At 44.9% G+C, this 15,024-nt stretch overlaps 1 long non-coding RNA gene across 1 annotated transcript in view; it reads left to right on the plus strand.

Moving 5' to 3' along the window:
- The first annotated feature begins 6,760 nt into the window (after positions 1-6,760).
- Positions 6,761-15,024, plus strand: part of LOC139278570 (uncharacterized) — a 320,976-nt gene continuing 312,712 nt past the window's right edge. The window contains exon 1 of the long non-coding RNA XR_011596304.1: positions 6,761-7,100. This is a non-coding gene — a long non-coding RNA (uncharacterized lncRNA). The remainder of the gene's footprint in view (positions 7,101-15,024) is intronic.

Below are 15,024 nucleotides of genomic sequence, written 5' to 3' on the forward strand. Positions count from 1 at the left end.
ACTGCAGTTGTACATGGCCTTGGTGAGGCCTCACCTGGAATATTGTGTTCAGTTTTGGTCTCCTAATCTGAGGAAGGACGTTCTTGCTATTGAGGGAGTGCAGTGAAGGTTCACCAGACTGATTCCCGGGATGGCTGGACTGACATATGAGGAGCGACTGGATCAACTGGGCCTTTATATACTGGAGTTTAGAAGGATGAGAGGGGATCTCATAGAAACATATAAGATTTTGACGGGACTGGACAGGTTAGATGCGGGAAGAATGTTCCCAATGTTGGGGAAGTCCAGAACCAGGGGACACAGTCTTAGGATAAGGAATAAGCCATTTAGGACTGAGATGAGGAGAAACTTCATCACTCGGAGAGTTGTTAACCTGTGGAATTCCCTACTGCAGAGAGTTGTTGATGCCAGTTCATTTGGTATATTTAAGGGGGAGTTAGATATGGTCCTTACGGCTAAAGGTATCAAGGGGTATGGAGAGAAAGCAGAAAATGGGTACTGAGGGAATGATCAGCCATGAGCTTATTGAATGGTGGTGCAGGCTCGAAGGGCCGAATGGCCTTCTCCTGCACCTATTTTCTGTGTTCTAGAGGGTCTGGAAATAAAAGCAGTGACTTGTTACCACACCAAATTTGAATATTTATATGGACATAGCAAATATTATTCCTTTTGTGCCCAACTCATTGATATAAGTGGAAAACAAAAGAGGTACCAGTACAGATCTCTGGGGCACACCTCTGCCCATATCCCACCAATCCAAAAAACATCCGTTTACCTGAACTCACAGCTTAATCTCCCCAAGTGCCTTCATTTTGCTAACAAGCATTTTATGTGGCACCTCATTAAATACCTTCTGAATTTCCAAGTATGTAATATCCACTGCATTCCCTATCTATAAATTGAGTGATTTCCTCAAAAAAATCAATTAAAATTCATTGCATATGGAACACTTCAAGAGGTTTATGAAGGATAGAATGTGCTATATAAATGTAGCTTTTTTAACTAAGCTTTCTCTATTTCTCCAAATCTCCATCCTATCATGTAATCTGGCCCAACATCTGTTGAAATAATTACAAGTTCACACTGGATTGACCAAGTAGGGTTCATATCAAGAGACCCATCTCTTGTACTTTATAGGACATGGACAGCAAGAAGGGCAAAATATTACTCAATTACAGTCATCTTTGTTCCTCCAAGGAATTTTCTGACATCTAAGCCCTAATTTGATCTCAGACTGTGTGATATATTCACAGAGCACAAGCACACACAGCTTCCGACATGGCAGGCAGCTCTCTCGGAAGCCTCCGGAAATCTGCCTGGTTCTGTTTATTATTAACTATGCAGTTGCAGTGCACAATACGTCCACATTCACAGTGTGGAGCTACAAACAATTCAAGCTTACAGACATTACACTTCTCCCTCCTTAATGAAGAAGCCATCATAACAAACATCATATATAACTTTCATGTTTATACATGACACTGGATATATAACTTTTTTTTTCCATATTTACAAATTTAACTTTAGCACTTGTTTTCTGTTTCGAAGAGGATACCTTCATTCTCAAACAGAATCTTCCAAACATGGTGTCGAATCTAAACTCATTTGAGGCTCATCCTGAGGAACGTTTTCCTCCATGGAATTTCCTTGATTTTCATTTGAACTCACTCTAACTTCAGGCTCTTTGTTTTCCTGACTCGGACTCAGTCTTTCATTCTGATTCTCTCCTGGATTTGTTTCCAGTACATTGGATTTAGGATTTGCTACTGGTGTATCAAAACTATCTGATGAGTCAGAAATAATTGAATCATTCCCACCTTCAACTCCTTCCATGTCTTAGGTAAAATATGATCAATATGAACAAACCTAACCTGTCCATTATCAAACATCTTTACCAAATATATGTGAGGACCACATATCTTCACCACTCTTCCTGGTAACCACTTTAACCATTTATGGTGATGGTTCTTCACTCTCACCTTCTGGTTTAATTTCACAGTTCTCTCTTTTACTCTATCTCTATCATGATTCTCTTTCTGTCTTAGTTGTGTCTGTTCTACGGATTGTGCCAAATTTGGTTTTAACAACGCGAATCTGGTTCGTGGCTGTCGTTTGAGAACAACTCTGCTCGAGTTCTACCAGTAGTTGTATGAGGAGTATTTCTATATGTAATCAAAAAAATTTCCAATTTGTGATCCAATGATAACTGTCGTTTTCTTGGATTTGTCGAACATTTGTTTTATGAGGGCACGTTTTACAATTTGTACAGTGCGCTCTGCTGCACCATTCGAAGCAGGATGGTATGGTGGAACCTTGGTATGTTTCACACCATTTTTGCTCGTGAATTGTGCAAATTCTTCTGAACGAAATTGTGGTCCATTATCCGAAACAATCTCTTTAGGGAGGCCAAATGAAGAAAATAATTTTTGTAAAATGTCCAATGTTTTACTTGTTATTTTCCACATTGAAAACACCTCAACCCACTTCAAATGGCTATCAATCACAATGAACAATTGTTGTCCTTCTAACTCAGCAACATCAATATGTAGCCTTTGCCATACCCTGGGAGGCCATTTCCATGGCTCTAATGGTACTGGTGGTGGTTGCTTGCTTACCGATTGACATGTCGTACACTGACTCACGATGTACTCTATATCTTTATCAAGACCTGGCCACCATAAATAACTGCGTGCAAAACTCTTGGTCAAACATATTCCCAGGTGCTTGTCATGGAGGTCTCCGAATAATTTGGACCTGAATTTATTTGGTATAACCATTCTTGCACCCCACATGATACAATCTTTATCGACTGATAATTCATTCCTACGAATGAAGAATGGATGTGTATCTTTGTCTGTTACCTGGTTTGGCCATCCATTTGCAATATACTCATACACCTTTGACATCACTGGGTCACGTTTGGTTGCTCTACCAATCTCTCTACCAATCTCTTTAGCTGTGACTGGCAGTTCATCAATGTATGAAAAATAAAACACTTCTTCCCTATCGGGTGTAACTTGTGATGGGGAAGGCAATCTAGACATTACATCAGCATTAATGTGATCAGCTGATCATCTGTATTAATAAGAACATAAGAATTAGGAACAGGAGTAGGCCATCTAGCCCCTCGAGCCTGCTCCACCATTCAATAAGATCATGGCTGATCTGGTCGTGGACTCAGCTCCACTTACCCGCCCGCCCTCTCCCCGTAACCCTTAATTCCCTTATTGGTTAAAAATCTATCGATCTTTACTTGAAAACATTCAATGAGCTAGCCTCAACTGCTTCCTTGGGCAGAGAATTCCACAGATTCACAACCCTCTGGGAGAAGAAATTCTTTCTCAACTGGGTTTTAAATTGGCTCCTCCGTATTTTGAGGCTGTGCCCCCTAGTTCTAGACTCCCCTACCAGTGGAAACAACCTCTCTGCCTCTATCTTGTCTATCCCTTTCATGATTTTAAATGTTTCTATAAGATCACCCCTCATCCTTCTGAACTCCAACGAGTAAAGACCCAGTCTACTCAATCTATCATCATAAGGTAACCCCCTCATTTCTGGAATCAGCCTAGTGAATCGTCTCTGTACCCCCTCCAAATCCAGTATATCCTTCCTTAAGTAAGGTGACCAAAACTGCACGCAGTACTCCAGGTGCGATACCAATACTTTATACAGGTGCAGCAAGACCTCCCTGCTTTTGTACTCCATCCCTCTCGCAATGAAGGCCAACATCCCATTCGCCTTCCTGATTACCTGCTGCACCTGCAAACTAACCTTTTGGGATTCATACACAAGGACCCCCAGGTCCCTCTGCACCACAGCATGTTGTAATTTCTCATTCATATGTATATCATATGTATATGCTGACAAAATCAAAGCCCATCTCTGCATTCGGGCTGCAGCTAATGTTGGAACTGGGGACTTTGGATGGAGGATTGCTGTTTGGCGCTTATGGTCCATAACGATGGTAATCTTACGACCATACAAGTATTTCTGAAACTTCTTGACCCCAAAAATAAATGCCAAAGCTTCCCTTTCAATTTGCGCATAATTACTCTCACTGGCACTGAGAGTGCGTGAAGCAAAAGCAGTTGGTCTCTCCTCCCCACTACTTAATACATGAGAGATTACTGCCCCAACTCCATACAGAGAGGCATCACATGCTAGCTTAATCTCCTTAGATATGTCATAGTGAACTAACATGGTGCTCTCTACCAATTTGCTTTTACACTCTTGAATGCTGTATCGCATTCTTTTGACCACTTCCAATGGACCTGTTTTTTCAAAAGTTCATTCAGTGGATGTAATACTGTTGCCAAATTTGGTAGGAACTTCCCATAATAGTTCAAAAGACCCAAGAATGAATGAAGTTCAGTGACATTCCTGGGAGTGGGTGCATTTCTGATCGCATCCAATTTTTCCAAGTTGGATGTAAACCATCTTTGTCTACTCTGTACCCTAAGTACTCCACTGAGTTTTTAAATAACTCACACTTACAAGCAGACACTCATATTCTATGCTTCTCTAGCTGTTTGAGGATTTCATTCAATATGTTATTATGAATTTGCCTATTTGGTGCTGAGATTAGTATGTCATCCAAATAACATACTACTCCTTCAATACCTTGCAAAATCTGGTTCATCACCCCTTGGAATATGGCAGGGGCAGAAGACACTCCAAATGGTAGCCTATTAAATTGATATAGGCCGAGATGAGTATTTATAGTCAAACATGACTTGGACTCATCTAGTTCAAGCTGTAAGTAGGCATTCGTAAGATCCAGTTTTGAGAAGATCTGACCACCTGTCAGTGTTGTGAACAAATCTTCTATATTCGGCAATGTATTGGGGACATTACCCTCTAGAACCTGGTTTACGGTTACTTTATACTCACCACACAATCTTACCTTACCATCGGACTTAAGTACAACAACAATGGGTGTAGCTCAATTACATCGATCTATCTTACAAATAATGTTCTCAGTCTCTAGTCTTTTGAGTTCTTGCTCAACTTTCTCCTTGAGTGCATGTAGTACGGAACATGGCTTGTAGTAAACTGATCTAGCGTCCTTCTGTACCCTGGCACTCGCCTTGAAGCCTTGGATCGGACTGCCCATTTCGCAGAACACCTTCGGATACTTCTTGATAATCTCATCCGTTGATGAAAATCTCGCTTCCACACAGAAAATCTTACTCAAATCCAGCTTCAGTGAGCTCAACCAATTTCTTCCTAGTAAGGCAGATTTGTCTCCTTTCACTACTATTAGAGGCAAGTTCTGAAATTGATCTTTATATTTCACCAGTACGGTGATACGACCTACCACAGGAATTTTCTCTCCCGAGTAGCCTCGCAGCTCTATCTTGGATTTCTCCAGTTGGAAATCACTCAATTTGTCGAGGTACAGCAACTCCGGTACTACACTCATGGACGCACCTGTGTTAATTTCCATTGGTATCTTGAATCCCGCAACATCAATGTGGATTTTGATGCTTTCCGAATCGTTGTCCGTTAATCTCGTGCTCCTGGTGACGTGTAACTCTAACATCTCCTCGTCTTGTTGTTGTTCTTCCATGCTATGTAGTCTCTTGGGATTTCTACTCATAGCTTTGAATGCTGGACTCATAGCTTTCAAAGCTGGTTTACACTTCAGTCGGCATGCCTTCACAAGATGCCCAGTCTTTCTGCAGAAGAAACACTCTGCCTTCACATATGGGCAACTTTGAGCAATGTGTTGTCCCAGGCACCTATAGCACGACTTCGACGCTCTGTTAGAATTTCCAGTTTCTGAGACTTTGGGCCCCCATCTTCTTTTACTTTGAACCTGCAGGTGATTTACCTCGGTTGACTGACGACCGTAATTATTATTTAATTCTCGGGAATATTGTTCGGCCATGCCCATTGACCTCGCTGTCTGACAAGCAATCTCAAAAGTCAAGTCATGCGTCATCAATAACTTCCTTCTGATCGCATTATTTTTCACCCCACAAACAAAACGATCCCGTAATGCTCGGTTTTGAAAGTTTCCAAAATTACAGTGCATCGATAGCTTTTTTAATGCTACAATGCAATCACTGATATTTACTTCAGCCTTCTGATTCCAAATCCCGAAACGATAGCTTTCATCAATTTCTAATGGTTTGGGGTTATAGTGCTCCTCCAACTTTGTTAAAATCTCTTTAAGCATTGTGTCCTTTGGCTCGTCAGGCACAAGCAGATTTACAAGGGTTTTGTATAATGCCAGACCCGCAATTGATAAGAAGATCGCTTTCTTATATTCCAACACAGCCCGGTTCTGGACTGCCTTGTCTGGAACTTCGATTATGTTATTTGCAGTGAAATACATTTTTAGCCGATCCACATGTGCTTTAAAACATTCCCGGTTGTGTCTATATTCCCCCAAATGTCCGATTACACCTGCCATTTTAATCTCTAGCTGTTCACACCGCGTGCTGTATTTTACCTCGGATTTTGTAGCTTTTTCCAAAGACAGAAACTTCCAAAGTCTCTCTGTCGGCTGGCTGAATCCTTCACCAACAAAATTTAAGCTTTAAATCATCCGAAAAAAATCCCATCTCGCTGCCAAATGTGATATATTCACAGAGCACAAGCACACACAGCTTCCTACATGGCAGGCAGCTCTCTCGGAAGCCTCCGGAAATCTGCCTGGTTCTGTTTATTATTAACTATGCAGTTGCAGTACACAACATGTCCACATCCACAGAGTGGAGCTACAAACAATTCAAGCTTACAGATATTACAGACTGGGAGTCTGGCGGGCGGGGGCTGAGGTAATGTCCCCGGTCAGCTGCCCGCCTGAAACCAGCAGTAAACAGCAGCTGGCCCGTGGGCGCGAGTAAAGTGTCGGGTGGCAGGTGCCTATTGGTCAGAGCTAAAGAAATGGATGGGAACTCGGGAGGCCTAAACTTTCCTTGTAGAACTAAAGTAATATACTGTTTAAAAACTTACCTGCTTGGACCACCAGTTAAAATTGCAGTGGAGGCCCCATGATGCCAACAAACCCCAATCTGCATATTTAAAGGATCCCATCAGATTCAGGATAGTGTTCGTGCTCCTGTTTAGAAGGTTCAAATAGAAGAGAGCGGGTAAGTCTCCCGGCAAATTGTGACTGCCTGCTGACCTGTGTATGCAAGCCTGTCTCTCTTACATGCAGTCCATTGCTTATAACGGGCGGGTTCATGCGAACACAATTCTCCTGCTGTATGTTTTGGCCGGTATAACGTTTGACAGACTATGACAGATGAGCACCCAAAATAATGCTCATGCCCCCACTTTTAATCAAGTGTAAGGAATATTGCCAAGATCGATGGGCCAGCGTGACAGTTAAGAAACGTTGACTCGCAAACCGCTATGATCGTGAAAGCCTTTCAAAACTGCCAATAATTTCAAAGTCCCTGAACCCGCTGCTGCCAGATTTGTGGAATTAACATTTAATAAGGGGTTATTAAAAGGCGCGCGGAGGAACGCTACGATTCTCATGGAACAACGTGCGCTCTGATAAATGGCGGCGCGCGGGCGGGTTAGCGGCGCGAGCTGTTTCCGTTGAGCGGCGGCCGGGCTGCCAACGCGTGCGCAGTGTCTGCTCCCAGTCAGAGCCCCCGGGGGTGGTGGGGTATAAAGAGCCGGAGCGAGGTGGTTGTGAGGAGGTGCTTTATGGTAAATCCGGCTTCTGCTCCGGGAAGCGTGCGCTCGCGGTGGTATTCGACGCCCCGTCAGTCCCGGGGAGGCACAGAGAGTATCATCATTCGGAAGGAGATGCTGCTCATAGCCCTGCTGACATTAATTAAAGCGGGCCATAGTGGTTGTCTGCTCCACTTGGCTGAGTGTTGGCCGGCCTGCCAGTCATGGTTGTTCAGTCTTGGTAACCTTGTATTGCAATCTCAGCTGTCAGCTTTCCCATTTTTCCAGAGTTGCTACTGACTTGTGTTGAGATGATGATGACCGCCAGTCAATGTTTTTTTCCCCCTCCCCCTAAAATTTTGAACATGCTTTCAATGTATTGTAAAATGGGCTGGTGGATATGCAGTCTGTCAGCCTTCCTAATCTTTCCCCCCAGTGCTCTATTATTAACTGAATAGATGCATGTCGTCTACTTGGCAGCTAGGAAATTGGTGCAATTTAACTAATAGTGATTGGTCATGACTGGTGCAAAATGCAGAGGGCTAACACGGCAAGGGAATACACATTAAATGGTAGGACACTGAGAAGGGACCTTGGAGTGCAGGTCCACAGATCCCTGAAAGTAGCAGGCCAGGTAGGTAAGGTGGTTAAGAAGGCATACGGAATACTTGCTTTTATTAGCCGAGGCATAGAATATAAGAGTAGGGAGGTTATGCTTGACACAGTATAAAACACTAATTAGGCCACAGCTAGAGTACTACGGGCAGTTCTGGTCATCACATTACAGGATAGATGTAATTGCACGTGAAAGGATAGAGAGGAGATTTACAAGTTTGTTGCCTGGACTGGAGAATTTTAGCTTTGAAGAAAGATTGGATAGGCTGGGTTTGTTTTCTTTGGAATAGAGGAAGCTGAGGGTAAATTGATGGCGAGCCGCTGCCTTAAATCGCTGCAGTCCGTGTGGTGAAGGTGCTTCCACAGTGCTGTTAGACCGTGAGTTCCAGGATTTTGACCTGGCGACGATGAAGAAATGGCGATATACTTCCAAGTCAGGATGGTGTGTGACTTGGAGGGGAACGTGAAAGTGGTGGTGTTCCCATGCGTCTGCTGCCCCTATCCTAGATGGTAGAGGTCACGGGTTTGGGAGGTGCTGTCGCAGAAGCCTTGGGTAGTTGCTGCAGTGCATCTTGTTGTTGGTACGCACTGCAGCCATGGTACGCCGATGGTGGGGGGAGTGGACGTTTTAAGGTGGTGGATGGGGTGCTAATCAAGCGGGCCGCTTTGTACTGGATGGTGTTGAGCTTCTTCAGTGTAGTTGGAGCTGCACTCATCCAGGTAAGTGCAGAGTATTCCATCACTCCTGACTTGTGCCTTGTAGATGGTGCAAAGGCTTTGGGGAGTCAGGAGGTGAGACAGTCGCCGCAGAATACCGCAGCCTCTGACCTGCTCTTGTTGCCACAGTATTTATGTGGCCGGTCCAGTTAAGTTTCTGGTCAATGGCGACTTCCAGGATTTTGATGGTGGGGGATTCGGCAATGGTAATGCCGATGAATGTGAATGAGCGGTGGTTTGACTCTCGCTTGTTGGAGATTGGCATTGCTTGCCACTTGTTTGGCTCGAATGTTACTTGCCACTCAGCCTAAGCCTGAATGTTATCCATGTCTTGCTGTATGTGGGCATGGACTGCTCCATTATCTGAGGAGTTGCGAATGCCACTGAACCGTACAGTTATCAGCGAACATCCCCACCTCTGAACTTATGATGGAGGGATGGTCATTGATGAAGCAGCTGAAGATGTTGGGCCTAGGACACTGCCCTGAGGAACTCCTGCAGTGATGTCCGGTGCTAGGTTTGACTCCAACCAGTGGAGAGCTTTCCCCTTGATTCCCATTGACTTCAGTTTTACTAGGGCTTGCTGATGCCACACTCAGCAAATGCTGCCTTGATTTCAAGGGCAGTCACTCTCGTGTCACCTCTGGAATTCAGCTCTTTTGTCCATATTTGGACCAAGGCTGTAATGAGCCGAGTGGACCTGGCGGAAGTAGACTGATGGGGTGGTAGTTGCTGGATTGGATTTGTCCTGCTTTTTGTGAACAGGACATACCTGGGCCGTTTTCCATATTGTCGGCTAGATGACAGTGTTGTAGCTGTACTGAAACAGCTTGGCTAGAGGCGCGTCTAGTTCTGGAGCACAAGTCTTCAGCACAATAGCCGGGATGTTGTCGGTGGCCATAGCCTTTTCTGTATCCCGTGCGTTCAGTCGTTTCATCACATCACGTGGATTGAATCGAATTGGCTGAAGACTGGCTTCTGTGAAGGTGGGGACCTCTGGAGGATTCCAATATGGATCATCCACTCGGCACTTCTGGCTGAAGATGGTTGCAAACGCTTCAGCCTTGTCTTTTGCGTTCACGTGCTGGGCTCCGCCATCATTGAGGATGGGGATATTCATGGAGCCTCCTCCTCCAGTTATGGTCCACCACTATTCACGACTGGATGTGGTAGGACTGCAGAGCTTTGATCTGATCCGTTAATTGTGGGGGCGCTTAGCATGTTGCTTCTGCTGTTTAGCATGCATGTTGTCCTGTGTTACAGCTTCCCCAGGTTGGCACCTCATTTTTAGGTACCCCTGGTGCTGCTCCTGGCATGCTCCTCTGCAGTCCTTATTGAAGCAGGGTTGGTCTTCCAGCTTACTGGTAATGGTAGAGAGGGCTTTGCCGGGCCATGCGGTTACAGATTGTGGTGGAGTACAATTCTGTTGCTGCTCATTGATGCCCAGTTTTGAGCTTTTAGATCTGTTGTGAATTTATCCCATTTAGCATGGTGGTAGTGCCACATAACATGATGGAGGGTGTTACCAATGCTGTCATGGTCAGATGCATCTGCTTAGGATATACGGCATAGAAATAGGCCATCCAGCCCAACCAGTCCATGCTAGTGTTTATGCTCCACTCGAGCCTCCTCCTGTCTTTCCTCGGACATCAGCATAACCCTCTGTTTCTTTCTCCCTCATATGCTTGCTTAGCCTCCCCTTAAATGCATCTATACTATTCACTTCAACCACTCCCTGCGAGTTCCACATTTTCACCACTCTTTGGTGGGAAAATAAATTTCTTCTGAATTCCTTATTGGATTTCTTGGTGACTATCTTATATTTGATCGCCTCTAATTATGCTCTTCCCCACAAGTGGAAACATTCTCTCTGTATCCACTCTATCCTTTCATAATTTTAAAGACTTCTATTAGGTCACCCCTCAGCCTGCCACAGGTAGATTGGTGAGGACGAGGCCAAGTAAGTTTTTCCCTCGTTTTGGTTCTCTCATCACCTTGATTTTAACCTTCATATTGCTTGGACAAAGCAAATTGGCCAGGGTAGCCTTGAGGAGTTCATAGAGTTTATCCAGGATAGTTTCCTTGAACAGTACGTTGCGGAACCAACCAGGGAGCAGGCTATCTTAGATCTAGTACTGTGTAATGAGGCAGGATTAAAAATTGATCTCGTAGTAAAAGATCCTTCAGGAATGAGTGACCATAATATGGTTGAATTTCAAATTCAGTTAGAGGGAGAAAAAGTTGGTTCTCAATCAGGAAGCTGTCAGTCCAGATGTTGTTCATCTAGATCAGGAGAATGAAGGGCAGCAAGAAGACCCCGATAATAAAGCTTAAATAAAGGGGACTTCAAAGGTATGAGGGCAAAGTTGGCTAAAGTAGACTGGGAAAATAGACTAAAATATAGGACAGTTGATGAGCAGTGGCAGACATTTAAGGAGATATTTCATAACTTGCAACAAAAATATATCCCAATGAGAAGGAAAGGCTGTAAGAGAAGGGATAATCATCCGTGGCTAACTAAGGAAATAAGGGAGGGTATCAAATTGAAAACAAAGGCATACAATGTGGCCAAGACTTGTGGGAGGACAGAGGATTGGGAAATTTTTAAAAGCCAACAGAGAATGACTAAAAAAATGATTGAGAGGGAAGATAGATTATGAAAGTAAACTAGCATGAAATATAAAAACAGATAGTAAGAGTTTGTACAGGTACATAGGGGCCAAGTTTCGGCCTGAGTTGCTCCTGTTTTTTTGGAGCAGCTGGTTTAGAATGGAGTATCTTAGAAATTGCAATTCTCGGCAATTAGTTTGCTCCAGTTCTAGTCAGTTAGAAGTTTCAGTTTGGAACAGATTTCTTTTTTCAAAAGGGGGCATGTCCGGTCACTTACACCCGTTTTGAAAATTTAGGCAGTGAAAACTTACTCTAAACTAACTTAGAATGGACTAAGTGTAGATTTTTGTACGCTCAGAAAAACCTTGCCTACACTTAGAAAATTAGGCGTAGGTTACAAATCAGGCGTAGGGAATGGGGGAGGGGGGGGGTTTAAAGGGAAGTTTACAAACATTAAACACAGTTTTACAAATAAAGAGCCATCATCAATAATAAATGATAAATACATCAATAAATCAACCAATAAATCAATCAAAAAAAATTAATAAAAAATAAAAAAAATTAAAAAATCAATAAATAAAAAAAATTCTACTCACTGACTGCAGCACCGGGAGCCCTCCAACAGCATGCTGGGACGGGGCCTCCCCAGTGTGTGTGTGTCTCTCTTTCTCTCTATCTGTCTGTGTGTGTCTCTCTCACTCAGTGTCAGTGTCTCGCTCTCTGTCCGTCAGTGTCTATGTGTTTATGGCAGCGAGGGGGGAGGGAGGGGGGAGGAGAGGGAGGAGAAGGGAGAGGGAGGGCGAGGGGAGGGAGAGAGAGGGGGTGAGGGGGGGGAGAGGAGAGAGAGGGGGAGGGGGAGAGGAGAGGGAGGGGGAGAGGAGAGGAGAGGGAGGGGGAGGGGGAGAGGAGAGGAGAGGGAGGGGGAGAGGAGAGGGAGAGAGGGAGGGAGGGGGAGAGAGAGAGAGGGAGGGAGGTGGAGGGGGAGAGCAGAGGAAGGAGGCTGAACGGGCCCGGCTGACATGAAGAAGCCAGGCCCAAGACTTTTACCTAGCAAGGTAGGTGGCTGGGGGAAGCCGGAGCGGGGTGGGGGGGGTCACCGGAGCTGGGGGGGGGGGGTCGTCGGAGTGGGAGCTGGGGAGGGGGTGGGGGGTCGTCGGGGGGGGGGAGTGGAGCGGGAGCTGGGGGGGGGGGCTGAGCGGGAGCTGGGGCGGGGGGGGGGGCGTGGGAGCTGGGGGGGGTCGGAGCGGGAGCTGGCGGGGGTGGGGGGTTGAGAGAGCAGCTGGAGCCAGAGCAGGAGCTGGACCAGGGAGGTGCAGCCTGATCCTCGCAGCCCCAGTGAGGCCATTTGGCCAGGGCTAGGGGCTGCGTGCTTTGGACCCCTCCCACACAGTTTCGGGCGCCTGAAGCTACTGCACATTCACGCCCACTGTAGCGCGCCTGTGCAGAGGTCCCGGCATTGATTTCAGCGCAGGGACCTGGCTCCGCCCCTCACAGCTCGTGCTGCGTCGCGCCGAGCTGCAAAGGACCTGCAGGGAGCCGGAGAATGTGCAGGTATTTTTTTGGTGCACTTTCGGCTGCGAAAAACGGGCGTCCGAAACTTGGGCCCATAAAAAGGAAAAGAGTGGCTGAAGTAAATGCTGGTCCCTTGGAGGATGAGGCTGGGGAATTAATAATGGAGAACAGGGAAATGGCAGAGATGTTGAACAAATATTTTGTATCGGTCTTCACGGTAGAAAACACTAAAAACATCCCAATAGTGGATAATCAAGGGGCTATAGGTAGGGAGGAACTTAATGCAATCACTATCACTAATGAGATAGTACTAGGTAAAATAATGAGACTAAAGGCATACAAGTCACCTGGACCTGATGCCTTACATCCAACAATCTTAAGAGAAGTAGCTGCAGAGATAGTGGATGCATTGGTTGTAATTTACCAAAATTCCCTGGATTCTGGAGAGGTCCCAGCGGATTGGAAAACCACAAATGTAACGCCCCTATTTAAAAAAAGGAGGCAGACAAAAAGCAGGAAACTATAGACCAGTTAGCCTAACATCTGTCGTTGGGAAAATGCTGGAGTCCATTATTAAGGAAGCAGTCATGGGACATTTGGAAAAGCATGATTCAATCAAGCAGAGTCAGCGTGGTTTTATGAAAGGGAAATCATGTTTGATAAATTTGCTGGAATTCTTTAAGGATGTAAGGAGCAGGGTGGATAAGGGGGAACCAGTGGATGTGTTTTTGGATTTCCAGAAGGCATTCGATAAGGTGCCACATAAAAGGTTACTGCACAAGATAAAGGCTCATGGGGTTGGGGGTAATATATTAGCATGGATCGAGGATTGACTAACTAACAGAAAACAGAGTCGGGATAAATGGGTTATTTTCCGGTTGGCAAATAGTGACTGGTGGGGTGCAGCAGGGATCGGTCGATGCTGGGTCCCTCAACTATTTACAATCTATATTAATGACTTGGATGAAAGGACCGAGTGTAATATAGCCAAGTTTGCTGATGATACAAAGATGGATGGGAAAGCAAATTGTGAGGAGGACACAAAAAATCTGCAAAGAGACATAGAAAGGCTAAATGAGTGGGCGACAATTTGGCAGATGGAGTATAATGAGAGAAAATGTGAGGTTATCCATTTTGGCAGAAATCATAGAAAAGCAAATTATAATTTAAATGGAGAAAAAATGCAAAGTGCTGCAGTACAGAGAGACCTCAGGGTCCTTGTGCATGAAACACAAAAAGTTAGTATGCAGGTACAGCAAGTAATCAGGAAGGCAAATGGAATGTTGGCCTTTACTGCAAGGGGGATAGAGTATAAAAGTAGAGAAGTCCTGCTACAACTGTACAGCGTATTGATGAGGCCACACCTGGAGTACTATGTACAGTTTTGGTCTCTGTTTTTAAGGAAGGATATACTTGCATTGGAGGCTGTTCAGAGAAGGTTCACTAGGTTGATTCCAGAGATGAGAGGGTTAACTTATGAAGATAGGTTGAGTCGATTGAACCTATACACACTGGAGTTCAGAAGAATGAGAGGTGATCTTATTGAAACAGATAAGACAATGAGGGGGCTTGACAAGGTGGATGCAGAGAGGATATTTCCACTCAGGGGAAACTAAAACTAGGGGACATAGTCTCAGAATAAGGGGCCACCCATTTAAAATGGACATGAGGAGAAATTTCTTCTCTGAGTCTTGCAAATCTATGGAATTCTCTGTCCCAAAGAGCTGTGGAGGCTGGGTCATTGAATATATTTAAGGTGGAGATGGACAGATTTTTGAACGATAAGGGAGTAAAGGATTAATGGGGAGTGGGCAGGGAAGTGGAGCTGAGTCCATGACCAGATCAGCCATGATCTTATTGAATGGCGGAGCAAGCTCGAGGGGCCAAATGAACTACTCCTGCTCCTATTTGTTATGTTCTTATGTTCACGTGCTG

This window comes from Pristiophorus japonicus, chromosome 13 (genome assembly GCF_044704955.1).
Source record: "Pristiophorus japonicus isolate sPriJap1 chromosome 13, sPriJap1.hap1, whole genome shotgun sequence".
NCBI lineage: Eukaryota > Metazoa > Chordata > Chondrichthyes > Pristiophoridae > Pristiophorus > Pristiophorus japonicus.